The sequence below is a fragment of the Hibiscus syriacus genome, unplaced genomic scaffold, assembly GCF_006381635.1.
Source record: "Hibiscus syriacus cultivar Baekdansim isolate YM2019G1 unplaced genomic scaffold, ASM638163v2 tig00110007_pilon, whole genome shotgun sequence".
In the NCBI taxonomy this organism is placed as follows: Eukaryota; Viridiplantae; Streptophyta; class Magnoliopsida; order Malvales; family Malvaceae; genus Hibiscus; species Hibiscus syriacus.
The window spans coordinates 3330939-3351948 of NW_024062559.1; the positions used below are offsets into that span (position 1 = coordinate 3330939).

At 30.2% G+C, this 21010-nt stretch overlaps 1 pseudogene; it reads left to right on the forward strand.

Moving 5' to 3' along the window:
• Positions 1–650: 650 nt before the first annotated feature.
• LOC120212221 lies at positions 651–3066 on the forward strand (annotated as a pseudogene).
• The last annotated feature ends 17944 nt before the right edge of the window (positions 3067–21010 follow it).

The window sequence follows — 21010 nt, forward strand, 5'->3', positions numbered from 1 at the left end:
TAGGGGTGGGGGCGAATTAGGTAACACTTATTAGAATCATATATTCAATCAATTGATTCCTTATTTACTATTCTAATTTTTCTGACTCGCGGTCTTGCGAAGGGCAATTGGCGATTGTGAACTGGCCTAATTGAGAAATTAGAAGGTATGCTTGCTTCTCCATCCTCTTTCCTATTTTTAATTATTAAAACATAACTTTTAACTTATAACTTATAATTATAATAATATTCATGATTTAAAAAATTCTACAAATCTACAACGATGTCTAATAATTCTGTAAATTTCTTTTCTGTATAGTAATTCTATATTTCTGTATATGTTTTGCCTATGGTACGAATTTTAATTCTCAAATTCTGTACAAACTTACAATTATAAATTTTAAAGTAATTATCACATGCCTATTGTGTACAGTAGATTTTTTTGAGAAAAAAATGTATACAGTAGTTATTTAGACTTTTATTTGATGTTTTTATTTTGGTGTTCATGTTATAACTATTAATATTTATGTAAACAGTGTCAATTATCAAATTGGGAAATTGGGATTTTATCTTACTCCAATGGGTTACAATTCTAATTGAATAATCTAGGTGCAATTGTTCTGTTCTTATACTTATTTATTAGAATTGGTTTGTGTTTTACTATTTGATGAGATGTTGCCTAAAAAACATTTGTCTGGAAGTGAAAAAAGAAAACAAAGGAAACGAGAGGAGGAGTTAAAGAAGTCACAAAAAGGTGCTCTTGATAAATTTGTGTTTAAAAAGACTGATTCTCATGAAACTTTGAATCATTCAACTGAAAATTTGCATACTAAAAATGTGAATGATCCAATTGACTTTAATGATGTGCCAATTAATGAAAATGTTGAAAATTTAGGCATTGGTGAAGAAACACCTCCTCATTTGAATATATATGATCCTATAAATTGGGAGAATCTTGACAATAATGCGAGAGATATATTAGTTGGAAAAGGGCCCATAAAAGAAATGGATCTTGAATTTCCTGTTGATAAATATTATAGACATTTCTCATATGCATGTTATTCTAGAAAGTTGAGCAATGGTGAGACTAGTGATAGAAAATGGTTAGTTTATTCCAAAAACGTTGACAAAGTATATTGTTTTTGTTGCAAGTTGTTCAAATCGATTAGTAATGTAAGTTTGTTAGTCAATGATGGCTTAAGTGATTGAAAACATATTAGCCAAAGGCTTAAACAACATGAAAATAGTGTTGAACATATGACTAATATGAATACTTGGAATGAATTGAGAGTAAGATTGGATTAAAATCAAACAATCGATAAAAATTTGCAAGAAGAGATTATGAAAGAGAAAGAGTGTTAGAGACAATTGTGAAATGTATTGCTAAACATAATATTGCATTTCGAGGATCCAATGAAAAACTATATAAAGATAACAATGGTAATTTTCTAGGATTGATTGAAATGATTGCAGAGTTTGATGTGATTATGAAAGATCATGTTAGACGCATTCATGATCGTGAAATTCATTATCATTATCTTGGACATAAATTTCAAAATGAGTTCATTTCCCTTTTGACTCAAAATGTGAGAAATTCTATCATTAAGATCATTAAATAGGCTAAATACTTTTCCATAATTATTGATTTTACACCTGATGTGAGCCATCAAGAACAAATGACACTCATAGTTCGATGTGTTAATATATTAAATAACAAAGTTAAAATTGAGGAGTTCTTTTTGGAGTTTCTAAAAGTTGATGATACATCTGGATTAGGACTTTTTAATGAACTACAAAATGTTTTGAAGTCTCTTGATCTTAATGTTGATGATGTAAGGGGACAAGGTTATGATAACAGTTCTAATATGAAAGGAAAGCAACAAGGTGTTCAAAAATAATTTCTTGAAATTAATCCAAAAGCAATATACATGCCTTGTGCTTGTCATAGTCTAAATCTCACTCTTGGTTAAATGGCACATTCTTGTGTTAAAGCTATTTTTTTGGAGTTGTTTAACGCATATATGCATTGTTTTCGGGTTCTACAAAGAGATGGAAAATTTTACTTGATAATGTTCCTAGATTAACAGTGAAATATTTATCAAATACTAGATGGGAGAGTCGAATTAAAAGTGTCAAAGGTATAAGATTTCAATGTCCCCAAATAAGATTAGCTTTGTGTGAATTATATGAATCTTGTGAAAATGATGCAAAGTCAAAAAGTGAAGCTAAAAGTTTGGTGAATACACTCTCAAGTTTTGAGTTTTTGCTTGGTGTTGTGTTATTTGGTGTTAATATGGTAAGCAATAAATTACAATCTAAGTCTATGTGCATTAATACTACCATAAGGCAATTAGAAGGTGTGATGTCCTACTTTGAAAAATATAGAGATGAAGGCTTTACAACTAGTATGAATGTAGCTAAAAGTCTTGCACTTGAAATGGATGTAGAGCCTATCTTTCCCACAAAACGTCGTGTGATTAGGAAGAAATTGTTTGGAGAGAATAATGAGGAAAACGAAGTTGAATTGCCTGAAGAGTCATTTAGAGTCAATCATTTTTTTGTTGTGATAGATATGGAAATTTCTTCTTTGAAGAATATATTTGAGCAATTGAAGACATTTGAAAGTATTTTTGGATTTTTATATGATTCAAATAAGTTAAAGTCATTAGATGATAATGAGTTGAAAGAATATTGTGCTTATTTTCATTCTATCTTTTCTCATGGCAATTCATCGGATGTTGACTTAGATGATCTTTTCTCTGAATTGAAAGTCTTACAAATGACTTTGCCGACAGAATTGTTATCCGACACTGAAATTCTTAAGTTTGTCAAATCTGCAAATTGTTATCCGAATACTTCAATTGCTTATAGGATTTTAATAACTGTTCCTATGACCATAACTTCAGCCGAAAGAAGTTTCTCAAAGCTTAAATTAATAAAAACGTACTTGTGGTCATCAATGTCACAAGAAAGGTTGAATGGTTTAGCAACATTAGCTATTGAGAAGGAGATGATAGGAAACATTGATGTTGATGTTATTATCAATGACTTTGCATCTCAAAATGCTAGAAGAAATTGTTTCTTATGAGAAATTGTGTATGTTGTTTTGTAGGTGAGAGGCGTCAATTTTGGATTGAGAGAAACGATTCTAAGAGATGATTGAAGACATAATATGAGTAAATTGAGTGAAAAATTGTGATGTCTCTTTATATATTTGGTAAAATAATGTTGGTTAATGTAATAGAATCTACTCGTATATTTTTTAATGAAAAAATTTGTTTGGCGTTTACCGAAATTTATTCTTGAATTTTAAGTTATTTTTTAAGGACCCTTATCTCTTATTTTTCCTATGGCCCTTAAATGTCAGGACCGACCCTGGCTATGGGTTTGTAAGGTCGGGTCTTTGGTGAGCCCGACCACTATGGATGGTGGTCGAAGAGCGAACTCGTTGCCAATTTATGGCAAACTAGTCTCGATCAAAGAGGATAAGAGAGACTAGGGAAAAGAAAAGGGGCTTACCCGGTCGTTTAGACCTTCGATAAGCTTCACCGACTGTGCTTTTGGATCATGGTCTAGAGGTTGTTGCTCCATGGGAGAAGAAAAGTTGAAATAAAACAAATTGGGCATGGTTTCTTAGGTTTAACGCTGAAAAATAGCCATTTTTGGAAAAGATTATGATAAAATATCAAACTATTTGGGTTATTCGCGTAGTAGTCCTCCAACTTTAGCCTTATTTTTCATTTTAATCACTGATTTTTTATTTTTTACATTATTCAAATCTGACATATTTTGTTTATTTATTTTAGGTTCAAATTTGATACACTCTGTTTACTTATTTTATATTTGATTCAGATGCACTATTTTATTATTATTTTACTAATATGAATTTATTATTTGAACTAATTTTATGACCTTGATGTGACCCATCCTAAGGTATGGCTCGCATTATTTATGACCGGGTTAATTTCTAACCGCTAATTTATAAATTTCCAATTACTAACCTTCAAATATTTATTCGAATTAATTTACGACCTCACGATGACCCACCCTAGGGTATGATTTGCGTTATTAATGGTCTGGGTAAAAATTCCAAGTTAACCCCTAACTTTTAATTTTATTCGATTGTTTATTTTCTATCATTTATATTTCAATCCTTTGATTTATTTCTACATAACCGACTTTTTGGTGGGAGACCAATTCGACGTTTTGGAAAATAAATAAAATGGTTTTTAATGAAAAGACATATTCACCACCAATCATTTTTAAGGTGAGTTTTGAAGTACCTAAAATCAGGTAATTTTAATAAAAATATTTTATTTTACTAAAGATACAAGTTTTGGTCTATGAAATCAAAAATTAGGTTCATAGTCAGTTATACGTGGGGAATGATTAGCACCCCCACAGTGCCTAAAATTGGTACCTAGTCGATTACCCTATATTTTAAAATTGGAAATCTTGAGTTTGAAATTTTATTTAACTTAAAAATCACTATGTAAGCATATTTTAGAAAATTATGTCGATTTACCAAGACTAATAATGATCACTCCCAAGCAAAAATGAAAGCTTTGTTATCAACCACGATAAGTGAACATTACCTTAATAATTTAAAAATCATGATGTGGGGTTTTGAAAAGGATGTTCATTTATTTTGGCAATCAATAGTGGTCACCCCTAGGCAAAAACGGGAGATACACTAGTAACCCCCTAACAAATGAACATTGTCTTATTTTGAAAACAAAATTCAATCAAACATTGATTATTGAGCCTAATTATACTAAATAAATTAATTAAGGCTTCCTTCTAACTTAAAGTGTCAAATTCTGAAATTTAAAGAACCTAGAAGATTAAACCTAAAATTTTAGGCTTTAATATTAATCCAAATCATTTTCTTAATAAGTTATTGAGTCGAATAATCAAAATGGAACCTCGAACATAAGCAAGGACCAAAATAAAAATTCCCCTAAATTCAAGGATTAAAGTGAAATTAAAACTATATAGAGGCTCTAGTTATTAATCTAGTCAATATTAGCCAATTATTAGATCAAATAATTAAAATGGAACCTCGAACAAAAGCGAGAACCAAATTAAGAATTCAACTAAATTAAAGGACTAAATATGAGATTAAGCCTAAAGTGGAGGTTCTAATTATTAACCTAGTTAATTTTAACCAATTATTGGATCGAATAATTAAAATGGAACCTCGGGCAAAAGCGATGACCAAATTAAAATTTCCCCTAAATTAAAGGACTAAATTAAAAGGAGTCTAGATTTAAGGAAAATCTAAATATAAGGGTTTAGTCTAAAATCTAAATAAGTTATCAAGGACTAAATTAAAAGGAAGAAAAATTATCAACAAAAATTGAAAGCCATTAGAAATACATAGAATGACCAAACTAAAACAATTTAAAAGTGCATAATTAAAATCAAAGAGCAAGCATAGTGATAAAAATGAAATTAAACAGAATATTATGTCAAAATTGTACAATATTAAAATTGGAAATTAAAGGATTAAACTGTAAACATTGATACAGAAAATAAAATAACAGAAATTTAAATGTAAACAATTTAAAAGTGCATAATTAAAATCAAAGAGCTGCTTATTTTTAATTTTTATCCAGGCTATAATAATATGAATCGTACCGAGGTCGCTCATCACGAGGTTGTAAGTTAGTTCAAATATTTCTTAAAAATTAGCGGTTATTAAATTAACAAGTTAGCAGTTAAAAGTAAAAATTTTACTCAAACCATAATAACGTGAATCACACCCAAGGTTAGTCACCACATGGTCGTATTAAATGTTTAATAATAACAAAATAAAAACAGTGACTAAATGCAACAAAATAAGAAAACAGTGTCAAATTAAAGTAAAATAACATATATGAAAATGAACAAAATTAAATAAAAGAGAAACGCAAAGCATCAAATTCTAAGAAATAAAAACAAAGGGAATAGTGACCAAAACGTAAAAATACGCAAGACCTCAACAACCTCCAAACCTGATGCCACCCACCGTAAACTGGTGGCCACTCACACTCATAACACCGCTAAGTCCAACCGGAAAAGGCTAAACGACCACCCAATACCTAGAACACTTCCTCTCCTCCTCTAACATTTCTCTTATCTTTGATCGAAACCCTAAAAACCACAGCCACCGCTTGTTTTTTTTATTATCAACGCATTTCTTCACTTCAGCCACCAAACACCCCTAATCTCGACCTAAAATCGCCCCGACTCTCCTCTTTATATTCTAAAACCTAGAAAGCTAAAACAAACAGCCACTAAACGACAAAATCAAACCACAGTCGTTTATGTTTAGGGTATGTTATGGTAATGGGTTAATTGATTGTGTAATGGGTAAATTGTATTGGAGGAATGGGTAATTGGGTCTTGTAATGGGTTTAAGTGGGTTGAATGGATATGCAATGGTTTTTGGTAACTGTATAATGAATTCTAATTTGGGTTTGGATCCTAAATTTCAAAATGAGCATATATGATCACAACCCAATTAAGCATCGAAAAATATATCAACGTACTCACTAACCATATGCAAAATTCCATAACCATTTTTCAACTATACCCCAACATCATATGAACTAATCGAACAACCCTTCAAAATGATATTTGAATGTCTTCAATCCCATTTAAATTGTTCTGACAAAAATTATGGTACTACAGGTGCCCACAATAATGTGGCAAAGACAAATAATGACCTAATTTTGTCTAGTATGCTTGCATCTTCATTTTTGTCACCAATATCTTTCTTCAATCTTCTATTGATTTTTGCCTCCAACTTTCAATCGAACGATATGTCTTTCTGTATCTGAAAATATTCTCACTTGAGTTACCTCAATCTCATAAGTGATGAACCTGAATACAATGGCCATTTATTAGCTCATGTGAGGATTTATTCCCATTTATTTAGTCTTTCTTTCTTCTTCTTCTCTTTTTTCACTCGATTTTACCTTTTTCAATTTTCTCTTTCTCTCTATTTTTTCAATTTTTCTCATTTTTTATTTTTTATTTTTCCTTTTTTCTCTTTTTTATCAATTAAAAAGTTAATCTTTGACAATTGACTCCTCTGCACGAGGAAATCAAAAGATTTTTCTCATCTCTTGAAAGATTGTGCTAGTTCTCCTATATGAACTGCACATTCTTCCATAAAAGGTAAGTATGAAATTTGAACGACCTCTCCTATATAAACCCATTCTTCCTTCATGGTCATTTTCTCCTCTCTGAAAAGATTACAGATTCTTTCGTAAAGGCCACGTTGAGGTCGAAAAAGCTCTCCTATATGAATTTCTTCCTATGAGAATGATGATCCACCTTATTCTATAATGAAATCAAGTAAAGTGGCGATGGTGCTGATACAACTCCTTATGTGATGGAATCGAACAAAATGTTGATGCTGATCTACCTCATTCTGTGATAGAATCGAGCAAAAGGGTGTTGCTGAACCAACTCCTTATGTGATGGAATCCGAAGGTATTGACTTGAAGGTCCTCGAATCTTTGCTGAGATCTATTTCTTTAAAAAATAGAGATATGAATTAATTTTCTTTATTGATTGTTTTTTCTTCAACATGCAATTGTGAATTGAAATATCTTCAAACTTTTTTGAATTCCTGTAAAATATTTAAAATTTAGATGAAAGTGAATGAGTTAAAAGAAATTTGTTTCAAGAGAAGCAATCTCATGTGAGATAAAATTTTATTTTAAGTGAAACAATTTCGAAGTTTGTATTTCAAGAAAAATTATCTCAAGTGAGATAAAATCTTGTTTCAAGTGAAACAAATTAAAATTTTTTGTTTCAAGGGAAAAGCTGAAATTTGTTTTAAGAAAAAATCTTACGTTATATAAAAATTGTATTTCTAGTGAAACAATCTCAATGGTTGTATTACAATTGAAACTATCTCAAGCGAAATAATCTCAATATTTGTATTTCAAGGGAAATTTGTCTCAAGTGAGATGAAATTTATTTTAAGAAAAAACATTCTCAAGTGATATAAAATTTTCCTTTTTTGAGTGAAATGATTTGAAGATGATATTACTCATCCTTGTTGAAGATATCTAGTTATCTTTGGATGGTTTCCTCTTTTTTTTCTTCTGACTGATCATTATGTAATTTCTTGATTGGGCTCCTTCATCTTTAAAGTCTTACCACCCTGACTGGAAATCTATAGTAAACTTGTGCAATTATCTTGAATGTTTTCATGATGTTCATCTGATACAAATGAGCTTTTGAATTTGTCCTCATTAGTGAACAAAATGTTCTTAAAAATATAGGATTTCAAGTGAAGTTTCAAAGGCCTCCTCGTAAGTGGGAAATCAAAATTCCTTGTTGCACATGATAATATATGTTTGATGCAAAGATGCAAAATCATGTATGTGCATGTTGATGTATGTTTTCATGATTAATGACGATGAAAAGATGCACAAGCAATCTTGGTTCTTTCATGATTTGTTCATCGTCATTCTTTTCATCACACTAGAGTGTATCATTGCATTTCTCTACGAAAGTATGTTCTTCTTGCTCTAACAAATATTGCCTCTGACATTCAATTCTTTTACCCCAGTTTCTGATTCTAAGCTTCTAAGTCATTTGTCAATTTCCAAGATACACTCCTTATAGGAATTATCTTGTTTGGAAATATGTTTCTTCCTTTTTATTTTTCAAAATTGTGAAAAGTTTGTTGAAGAAATAAAATAATGCCCCTCTTTTGGGCTCACAATTAAAGCAAATCACAAAACATGAGTTCACTAAATATCAAAAGAATCAACAATTGTTTTAATCTTTCAAAGTTATAACTCTTTGACAAGTGTCAAAATTGATAGGTTGGTTTTAGGTTAGTGTCGAAATAGTTTTTTTTGAAGGGGAAAAAAGAGGGTCTCATTTCGAAATAATTTTTATGATCGGTTAATGAAAAAATGTGGTCGAGGAGTCGCCACTAATCTTTGTTAGGGTGTGATTGGGCACCCAAAAACATATTTTCCATTTTAATAAAAATATTAATTTTAATTAAAACAACAAACTTGCGGTCTGCTTTACCAAAATTTGAGTTTGGGAGTTGGTTACGTGTGGGGAATGATTAGCACCCCACAACACTCTAAATCGGTACTCAGTAGATTAATTAATTGTCTTTGCAATGAGATTTACAAGTTCGAGTCTAATATAATTTGAGATCACCTAAAAACAATATTCTTTGAATTTTTGGACAAAACATGATAATATTTAATTATTTCCTATCGAGAAGAATCAATCCTCATACCTTAAAGCAATTGATTCTTACTCCAATCGAAATAAAGAAATATTAAAATTCATTCTAAAGTTCATTATTAATTCAAAATAAAAACACCCAAAATAATCTTTAAGAGAGAAATCAATAATATCTAATTATTTCCAGTCGAGAAAAAATGACCTTTCATGCCTTAAAACAATCATTTATTACTCCAACCGAAATAGAAATATATTATTATTTTCAATATCGATGAGTGTTATTATTTCGAAAAACTCAACGGAAAACACATGCAAAAATAAAGCAATTAAAGGCATATCAAGCAAGTAAAATTATTTATTTATTTTACCAATATTTAATGAGAATAAGGACATTTAATTATTTAAATATCTTGAGTCTAGACCTTAGATTCGATCTAATAGTCTTTTATCGATTAATTTAATTAAAAGTACATGATTTTTCCCCAATCCCCCAATTTTAAAATGAATTCGATTTAGTTTGTGTCACTAAATTGGATACACTTTCATTTTAAAATTATCAAAAGTAGTGTTTTTATACGTTAAGACAATCACTGTATGACTATATTAAAATGAACAAATATTACCCTTAGTCAATTTATTTCGATTCAAGTCAAGTGATGCTTGTGAGGGTAACATGGAAAATTAATTATGAACTTATTCTCCCTCATTGGATGAGTTCTTCTCATTATAAACTCTACACTAGAAATGTTGGTTCAAGGTCGAATAAGTTCTTCTCATTATGAACTTTTTCTCCCTTGTAGGACATGTTGTTCTCATTATGAACTCTCCACTAGGAATATTGAGCCAAGGTTGAACAAGCTTTTCTCATTATGAACTTCTTCTCCCTCGTTGGATGAGTTCTTATCATTATGAACTCTTCATTGGAAACGTTGATCAAAAGTTGAATAAGTTCTTCTCATTATGAACTTTTTCTCCCTCGTTGGATGAGTTCTTCTCATTATGAACTCTCCACTAAAAATGTTGAGTCAAGGTTGAATAAGTTCTTCTCATTATGAACTTCTTCTCCCTTGTTGGATGAGTTCTTCTCATTATGAACTCTCCACTGGAAATGTTGAGCCAAGGTTGAACAAGTTCTTCTCATTATGAACTTCTTCTCTAATGATGTGTTCTTCTCATTATGAACTCTCCACTGGAAATGTTGATCCAAGGTGGAACAAGTTATTCTCATTATGAACTTCTTCTCCCTCGTCGAATGAGTTCTTCTTATTATGAACTCCTCGCTGGAAATGTTGATCAGTTTATCTTCTCTTTGAAGATTTTCAAACTACAAAAGATTATCATGTATCAGTAATTTGGTATTTGAAGTACCCGAAGGTATTAACCCTTAAAGGTCCTCGAATCATCACTGAGATCCACATTTCCAAAGATTGAAAAGTGGACTAATTCTTTTTTAAATCTTTTTCTTCACTATCCCAAGTGAGATAAAATTGGTTTCGAGGGAAACTGTCTATAGAGAGACAAAACGTTGTTTCAAGAGAAAATGTCTCAAGAGAGATGAATATTGTTTCAAGGGAAACAGATTCAATGATTTTGCATTTCAAGAGAAACTGTCTCAAGAGAGACAAAATTCGTTTCAAGAGAAAATGTTTCAAGTGAGAGAAAATTTGTTTCAAGGGAAACTGTCTCAAGAGAGATAAAATCTTCTATTTCGAGGGAAACTATCTCAAGCGAGACAAAATCTTCTATTTCGAGGGAAACTATCTCAAGCGAGATAAAATCTTCTGTTTCGAGGGAAACAATCTCAAGCGAGACAAAATATTCTGTTTTGAGACAAACTATCTCAAGCGAGATAAAATCTTCTTTAAAACAATCTTGACTGAAATAAAATGCCTTCTTTTAAGTAAAAACTGTCTCAAGTGAGACAAATCTTGTTTTAAGAAAAACAATCTTGAGTGAAATATATCTTCTTGTTTTGAGTAAAAATTGTCTCAAGCTAGATAGAATCTTCTGTTTCCAGGGAAACTATGTAACACCCATAACCCGTATAATTATACCTATACAGATTATAAATGTCACCCGAATTTCTAAAAAGCATTTCCCATTCCAAATATGATTTAAAATTTAATTTCTTAAAATGGTAAATGATATTATATAAATATCATATCATATAAATTTTGTTTCATTATAACAAATTTAAAACAAAAGATTTTTTTAATAACTAGTGAACAGTAACAGTGAACATTATTCGTGAACAGTAACAGTGAACAGTGAACAGTGTATCGATGCACTGTTACAGTAACATGAACAGTGCACCGATGCACAAAACATCGAATTAAGATTGTGTATCGATGCACTGCTATATGGCATCGATGCACTGCTACAGTAATTTCTGAAAAATACATATAAAACATCCAAAAAAATTAACCTTTCATCACTACAAAATTTACCATTTTGTTTCCAAATTTTTTCAACAAAACAAATTGAATATTATTAATTACATGACACTATCTAATTTAAATTACATCATAAGACGTCTTACTGATATTGAAATATACTCCTCGATGCTTGATTAACTTTGAACTCTTTATTCCATTACTGGCTTTTTACCTACACGTGAAAATCATCACACGCTAAGTATAAACTTAGTGAGGCAATTAAAACATTTAACAGTGCAATACAATTCATGCATGATTTTCAATGTCAAAATCAAATTTCCATAAAATCATTTTACTAACATATCCAATATTTTACCATGATCAAAATAATATAAAATCTCTTACCATTTATCCCATAAGCTTTGTAAGCTTATTTTACCAAAATACTTACCATTTAAATTCCATAAGCTCGTAAGCTTATTTTATCAATATACTTGCCATTATTCATAAGCTCGTAAGCTTATTTGCATACTTACCATTTATTAACCAATAAACCATAACTCATAGCCCATAATAATACTGTATGAGGAAATCGATATAGGGGTCAAATATTGCATCGAAGTGCTGAGGTCGAGCTTTGCTCACCTAATAATGCACCATAGTGCTTGTACTGTGTCTTTGCTATACACTTTGAGGCCTGCACTATGTGTCTTCTCTACACACTCTAGTACTACCTAATATTGCAGTTTGCTATACTCTATGGAATGCCATTAATACCACTGATCCTCAATAACATACTTGGGCATATAGTCAATTTTATTTGATCCATCCATGGCATAGTATATTATCATAATTTAACAATAGGGAAGTTTATACCCAAAAACAATCATGGCAAAATATCACATTTTCCATAATCAATGCATTATAATTTCATAAAGTGACATCTCAATGTCATGTCAATTTATAAAAATGACATAATATCATGCTGATATAAACAAGGTCGACTTATCGCAAGTCTTCCTGATGATGTATAAAACATCCATGTATAATTTCATGCATGTATTGCACTCACCTTGAACTTTATATCTTTCCAAATATATGTGCCTCACTATTGTCCACAATAAGCCCTTTTATATTTGATTTGCTTCGATTACAAATCAATCACAATCTGTATAAATCACCAATTCTTAACGATACATATGTTAGTATTGTACTAACATAAACATATCCCATAATATACTTGAACTCATTTTCTATCAAAATACTCAATACTTAATAATTCCTATAACATTGGAACCAACTTTTCCAATTTACCCAAAATGCTCCTTCACCATTTTAACACTTAAATTCTTAATACCAATAATTCCAGAATAATACATCAATTATATAACACTTACACAACAACCCATCAATTTTCCATATTCTGATAACTCGCACTATCTTTAAAGAACCGTATTACGTATTGATATACACACTATAATTTAGTTACATTTATTCCGTTGAAAAATAGACTAGCATACGAATATATCCATATAAATAACTCCTAATTCATTATGTAAAATTTATGGTGAATTTTCAAAGTTGATTAACAGAATCTGTTTTGCAGAACCTACTGTCCGACTTTTCTGACCTTTCCTTGGTTAAAAATTCATATCTCTTTGTATACACCTTGTAATTGATCCCCGTTTATTTTAAACAGAACTAGATCAATATATGAACAATATATATAAAAAACTCCAAATTATTTTTATATAATTTCTGATAAATTTCCAAACCCACTGCAAAATTTAAAATATAAATTGTTTTCTTTAACCTCATCATTAGATTCTTCATCAATTCTTACAACCAAATCTTTAAAATCACTTAACTCTTCAAAACCCATAAAACACAAGAATCAAGATCCCCTTTCATCAACTCAAGATGAACTTGAACATGAATCCTAGTAATATTCATGTCAAAATGTAGAGAATTGAACGTAGAACATTTTTCCTAACCACACTGAGTCTAATTCTCAAGAAATAGCTTCAAAATTCAAACTAAAAATGTTTACCTTTCTTGCTTGAAAGTGTCGGCCCTTGGAGGAAGAACAAGCTAGAAATGCTCATCCATGATTGATATTTAATGATAAATAAATCTATCACATGGCAATATATATTATAATGGCATTTTTTTATTCCATTCAATAAGAAATTCCATTTTTACTCTTAATGAATCTTCCTATTCACCATAAAACCAAGCCACCTGATCCATATCATATTAAAAAGTCAAATATGAATTAATTTGACTTCATTTCTGAAATTCTCCTTGAATTTTAAAAAATTGTGTTTCAGTCACTAAATTTCACTTTTTCAGTCAAATCTGAAAAATTGAACATTTTCAAACCAAATTTCTCTGATCCAAAATATTAAAATAATATTTTTCAACCATTTTATAACATCCTTCAAATTTTTGTAAAGTTCCAATTCGATCTGAAATTATCGATTCCTTACTAACTTTAACCCTTTCTAATTTTTCTTTACTAAAATTCCAAATCCAAAAATATGATTTATATAAAACCCCACTCTCAAGAGTAAATTATCTATTTATGGAATAAAATTCGTTTTAGGAAATTATCACTTAATTCCCTAAACTTTTTCCCAATTTTCTACTTTGACCATCAAACTTTCAAAATTTGCATTTTAAAACTTTCTATGAAAACTCTCCCCTCCATAAAAAAAAATCCGTCCTCGAATTTTAAAACTTTCTATGAAAACACTAACTCCCTTTTTTTATAAGAATTGCACTATCCATAGTACATTCGTAACCCTAATTTTGGGTTGTACTGACTGGTAAGACATACTGTCGCCTTATGCGAAAACCTCTTCTGGTCTTGCCAACTTCTTAAATTCTGATTTTTTTCCTCAAAACTTTGGGAATTTTGAAAAGATCATGCAAATCATTAGATTTTTAACCTGTTCAATTCAATTCTTCAACCTGATATGAAAATATCTACACATTTTCATATCATCCTCTCTTTCCCAAGTAACGTCCTTGACATTATGATTTTGCTAAATCACTTTGACTAGAGAAATCGTCTTGTTACGCAGTTCTTTGATTTCTCAAGCTAATATCCAAACTGGTTCTTTTTCATAAGTTAAATCTGTTCAGATCTCAATTACCTCCATAGTTAATGCTAACTGATAATCCATCAGTCTAACTCTTTTTAATATCTCATAAGATCCAATGAATCTTAGACTTAGTTTTCCTTTGAACTCAAAACACAACTTTGTTTTTCCAAGGCGATACTTTAAGAAAAACTTTATCGCCTTCATAAAATTCAATTTTTTTCTTTCAAGTCTGAATAAGACTTATGCCGATCGAATACCACCTTGAGATTATTTTTACTTTATCTTCAACCTCTTTCAATAATTCTGGGCCAACAAAATTTCGATCTTTTAACTCGAACCAATTTAATGGTGTTCAGCATTTTGTCCATATAAAGTTTCATACGGAGCCATCTTGTTACTCAATTGATAACTGTTATTGTAGGAAAATTCTACTACAAACAAATACTTTTCTTTTCCCATGATTCCTTAGAATCAATCACACATGCACTCAGTATAACTTCTAATATTTGAATAGTACTTTATGATTTACCATCTTTCTGTAGATAAAAGTTGTACTGAAATTCAATCAAGTACCTAAAACTTTATGCAATTATTTCCAAAATCTTAAAGTGAACTTTGGATCTCTGTCCGATATAATGGATACTAACATTCCATTTAGTCGAACTATTTCCCAAGTTATACAACTCTGTATATTTATCCAATGCGTAGTCCATTCACATCACAATGAAATGTGCCGATTTAATTAACCGGCCACAATCACCCAAATGGAATCCATTTTATTTTATATCAAAGGTAACCCTGTAACAAAATCCATAGTGACTCTTTAATATTTCCACTCTGGAATAGAAATCAGTTTCAACAATTACGAAAGCACTTTATGCTCAGCTTTTACTTGTTGACATGTCAAACATGTAACAACAAACTCAATAATGTTTCTTTTCATACTTGGCCACCCAAAATGACTCTTTACATCCTGATACATTTTGTTTTGCCTGGATTATAATCAATGATCAAATCATAATCCTTTAAAAGTTCTATCCATCTTCTCTATCTAAAATTGAGCACTTTTTGAGTCAACAATTATTTCAAACTCTTAGGATCCATGTAAATGTGGCATCTCTCACCATACAAATAATGACACCAAATTGTTAGAGCAAAAATAACCGCTGCTAACTCAAGATCATGAGTAGGATAATTCCTCTCATGTATCTTTAATTGCCGAAAAACATAGGCTACCACCTTACATTCTTGCATAAGTACACAACCCAAACCATTATGAGATGTATCACTATACACCACATACGCTTTGTCCGATTCCTATTGTACCAACACTGGTACTTCCGTTAAAATATTCTTTAAAGATTTAAAACTCTCTTAATATTTCTCAGTCCAAGTAAATGAAACATCCTTTCTCAAGAGCTTGGTCAAAGGAAAAGCAACCATCGAAAAGTTTTTCCCAAACCTTCGATAATAACAAACAAGTCCCAAAAACTTTAGACCTCTGAACATTTTTTGGAGGTTTCCACTCCAATATTACTTAAATTTTTTATACCTTATGTCAAGATAACATAACCAAGAAAAGCAACTTCTGATAACCAAAACTCACACTTTGACATTTTGGCATATAACGTTTTACCCTTAATTATCTCAAGCACAATACAAATATGAACATCATGCTCTTTCTTTGTATTCGAGTATACCCGAATGTCATCAATACAGACTACCTCAAACTGATTTAAGTAAGGTTGAAATACTCGATTCATCAAAATCCATGAACACTGCTAGAGTATTTTTCAAACCAAACAACATTACTACAATATCTTAGTGTCTATATCGTATTCTGAAACTATATTTAGAACATTTTCCTCTTTAAAATTTAACTGGTGATATCACAATCGAATATCAATTTTAGAGAAAATTACTGCTCCTTTTAAGCTGATCGAACAAGTCATCAATCCTCAAAATAGGATATTTTTTCTTGATAGTTTCTCTTTTTAACTATCGATAATTTATGCATAATCACACATATCCATTTTTTTTATAAACAACATTGGTTCACCCCAAGGTGAAATACTCGATCCAATACATCCTCAATTTAACATCTCTTGCAATTGGTTCTTTATTCTCTTAACTCAATTGCAACCATTCAACATGAATCCATAAATACAGGATTAATGTCTTGATAACCATTAATATTGAATTCCACCTCTCAATCTGGAGGTAACCCAAATAATAAATCTAGAAAAAAATATGTAAATTCCTGAGTTATGGAAATATCATATGATTTTACTTCAGATACTTGAGTATCTATCACTTTAGTTACAAAAGCTATGCCTCATTTTTATATTATCCTAATCGTAACCATTAATCGTAACCATTGTTGATATCACGCTAGTGATATTTCACTTTTTCATCAATCGTTAAAAATTTTAATTTCTCTGCATTTTTCTAAATTAATTGTTTCTTGCGACCATTAACCCAACCTTAATGCAGAGACAACCAAATCATGATCAAATTAATCTAAAACTCATTAATGATAATCCCATCGGATTCATCAGTAACATATGCTCCTGAATCTTTATCGGACATTTATTATTTGTCCGACTAACACTTATATCATGACTCACAGGTCTTACACCATAATAACACTTTTTATCAAATTGAATTCAATATCTCTACTTTAGAATTCCTTATTTCATTCTTAAGGAAATCTGTATAATTTTTCCAAATCCAAAAATAATATTTTTGAACAGATGAAACTTTTTCAATCTCAAATGAGAGTCTCAATGTTCACATCGTTCAATAAGAAAACTTGATAATTTGTAGCAATAACTTCATAACAGTTAATGCTAAAATCCCACTAGTAAACAAATTTACTCCTTTTTCTTATCATTACGAACTTGACACTTTTCAAGTTCTTGAGAATCCATCTCAATCTAAACAATATTTCATTGTAACATGGAATGTTAGACAATCCATTTTCGCATATTTATCTTCACAAGGTAACTCTATCCAGTTTTATGAACTTGATATCTATTTCTCAATCCAACACATAATCATTTGATTCACTAATAACTCAACTTTTTTTAAACTTTTAGTGGAAATCATATTTACCGCTTACTCAATTTCTCTTACTAAAATCAACAATGGTTTAAACAATTTAATACTTAGCTTAAATATTTCTCACTTATTTAAGCTTACTTGGAGAAACCTCAGAATCATCACTAGATTAAAAAATCTCCTCTGAATCCTCATCCGATTCGACTTTTCTTGTAAGTCATTCAAACTTTTTAATCGATTTTTCTAATTCAGAATATTCAACAAAATAGAGAAAAATCCCTTACAACTTCCACCCTTCTAAGGTGTTTTACATAAGTCATGTCGATCCCATTTTGTTCATTTCAATCTCAATCTTCTTTTCAACATTTTTGACTTTCTTACCTTTGTCTTCACTTTCTGACATTTGAAGATAGTCAGAATCATCATACATTAGTAAAGAATAACTTTACTCCCTATAAGCATCATCACAATATATATACAACTATCAGTAACTTTTGGCATCCTAGTGGCATGTATACACTTTTTAATTCAAAACAAACTCGGTTTAGTCCTAGAATCGGCTAAACCTGTAGCTCTGATGCTAATAAATGTAACACCCATAACCCGTATAATTATACCTATACAAATTATAGATGCACCCGAATATCTAAAAACCATTTCCCATTCCAAATATGATTTAAAATTTAATTCCTTAAAATGGTAAATGATATTATATAAATATCATATCATATAAATTTTGTTTCATTATAACAAATTTAAAACAAAAGATTTTTTTAATGAATTGTGAATAGTGAACAGTAACAGTGAACAATACCCGAGAACAGTGAACAGTGTATCGATGCACTACTATAGTACGTGAAAAGTTTACCGATGCACAAAACATCGAATTAAGATTGTGTATCGATGCACTGCTATAGTGCATTGATGCACTGCTATAGTAATTTTTGAAACATACATAGAAAACATCATAAAAATTTAACCTTTCATCACTACAAAATTTACCATTTTGTTTCCAAATTTATTCAAAAAAATAAATTGAATATTATTAATTACATGTCACTATCTAATTCAAATTCCATCATAGGATGTCTTACTGATATTGAAATATACTCCTCGATGCTTGATTCACTTTGAACTCTTTATTCCATTACTGGCTTTTTACCTATGCGTGAAAATCATAATACGCTAAGTATAAACTTAGTGAGGCAATTAAAACATTTAACAGTGCAATACAATTCATGCATGATTTTCAATGTCAAAATCAAATTTCCATAAAATCATTTTACTAACATATCCAATATTTTACCATGATCAAAATAATATAAAATCTCTTACCATTTATCCCATAAGCTCGTAAGCTTATTTTACCAAAATACTTACCATTTAAATTCCATAAGCTCGTAAGCTTATTTTATCAATATACTTTCCATTATTCATAATAAGCTTATTTGCATATTTACCATTTATTAACCAATAAACCATAACTCATAGCCCATAGTAATACTGTATGAGGAACCCGATATAGGAGTCAAATATTGCATCGAAGTGCTGAGGTCGAGCTTTGCTCACCTAATAATGCACCGTAGTGCTTGTACTGTGTCTTTGCTATACACTTTGAGGCCTGCACTATGTGTCTTCTCTACACACTCTAGTACTACCTAATATTGCAGCTGCTAGACTCTATGGAATGCCATTAATACCACTGATCCTCAATAACATACTTGGGCATATAGTCAATTTTATTTGATCCATCCATGGCATAGTATATTATCATAATTTAACAATAGGGAAGTTTATACCCAAAAACAATCATGGCAAAATATCACATTTTCCATAATCAATGCATTATAATTTCATAAAGTGACATCTCAATGTCATGTCAATTTATAAAAATGACATAATATCATGCTGATATAAACAAGGTCGACTTATCGCAAGTCTTCCTGATGATGTATAAAACATCCATGTATAATTTCATGCATGTATTGCACTCACCTTGAACTTTATATCTTTCCAAATATATGTGCCTCACTATTGTCCACAATAAGCCCTTTTATATTTGATTTGCTTCGATTACAAATCAATCACAATCTGTATAAATCACCAATTCTTAACGATACATATGTTAGTATTGTACTAACATAAACATATCCCATAATATACTTGAACTCATTTTCTATCAAAATACTCAATACTTAATAATTCCTATAACATTGGAACCAACTTTTCCAATTTACCCAAAATGCTCCTTCACCATTTTAACACTTAAATTCTTAATACCAATAATTCCAGAATAATACATCAATTATATAACACTTACACAACAACCCATCAATTTTCCATATTCTGATAACTCGCACTATCTTTAAAGAACCCGTATTACGTATTGATATACACACTATAATTTAGTTACATTTATTCCGTTGAAAAATAGACTAGCATACGAATATATCCATATAAATAACTCCTAATTCATTATGTAAAATTTATGGTGAATTTTCAAAGTTGATTAACAGAATCTGTTTTGCAGAATCTGCTGTCCGATTTTTCTGACATTTCCTTGGTTAAAAATTCATATCTCTTTGTATACACCTTGTAATTGATCCCTGTTTATTTTTATATAATTTCTGGTAAATTTCCAAACCCACTGTAAAATTCAAAATATAAACTGTTTTCTTTAACCTCATCCTTAGGTTCTTCATCAATTCTTACAACCAATTCTTTAAAATCACTTAACTCTTCAAAACCAATAAAATACATGAATCAACATCCCCTTTCATCAACTCAAGATGAACTTGAACATGAATCCTAGTAATATTCATGTCACAATGTAGAGAATTGAACGTAGAACATTTTTCCTAACCACACCGAGTCTAATTCTCAAGAAATAGCTTCAAAATGCAAACTAAAAATGTTTACCTTTCTTGCTTGAAAGTGCCGGCCCTTGCAGGAACAAGAAGTTGTAAATGCTCATCCATGATTGATATTTAATGATAAATAAATCTATCACATGGCAATATATATTATAATGGCATATTTATTCCATTCAATACGAAATTCCATTTTTGCCCTTAATAAATCTTCCTATTCACCATAAAACCAAGCCACCTTATCCATATCATATTAAAAAGTCAAATATAAATTAATTTGACTTTCATTTCTGAAATTCCCCTTGAATTTTCAAAAAATGTGTTTTAGTCACTAAATTTCACTGTTTCAGTCAAATCTGAAAAATTGAACATTTCCAAACCAAATTTCTCTGATCAAAAATATTAAA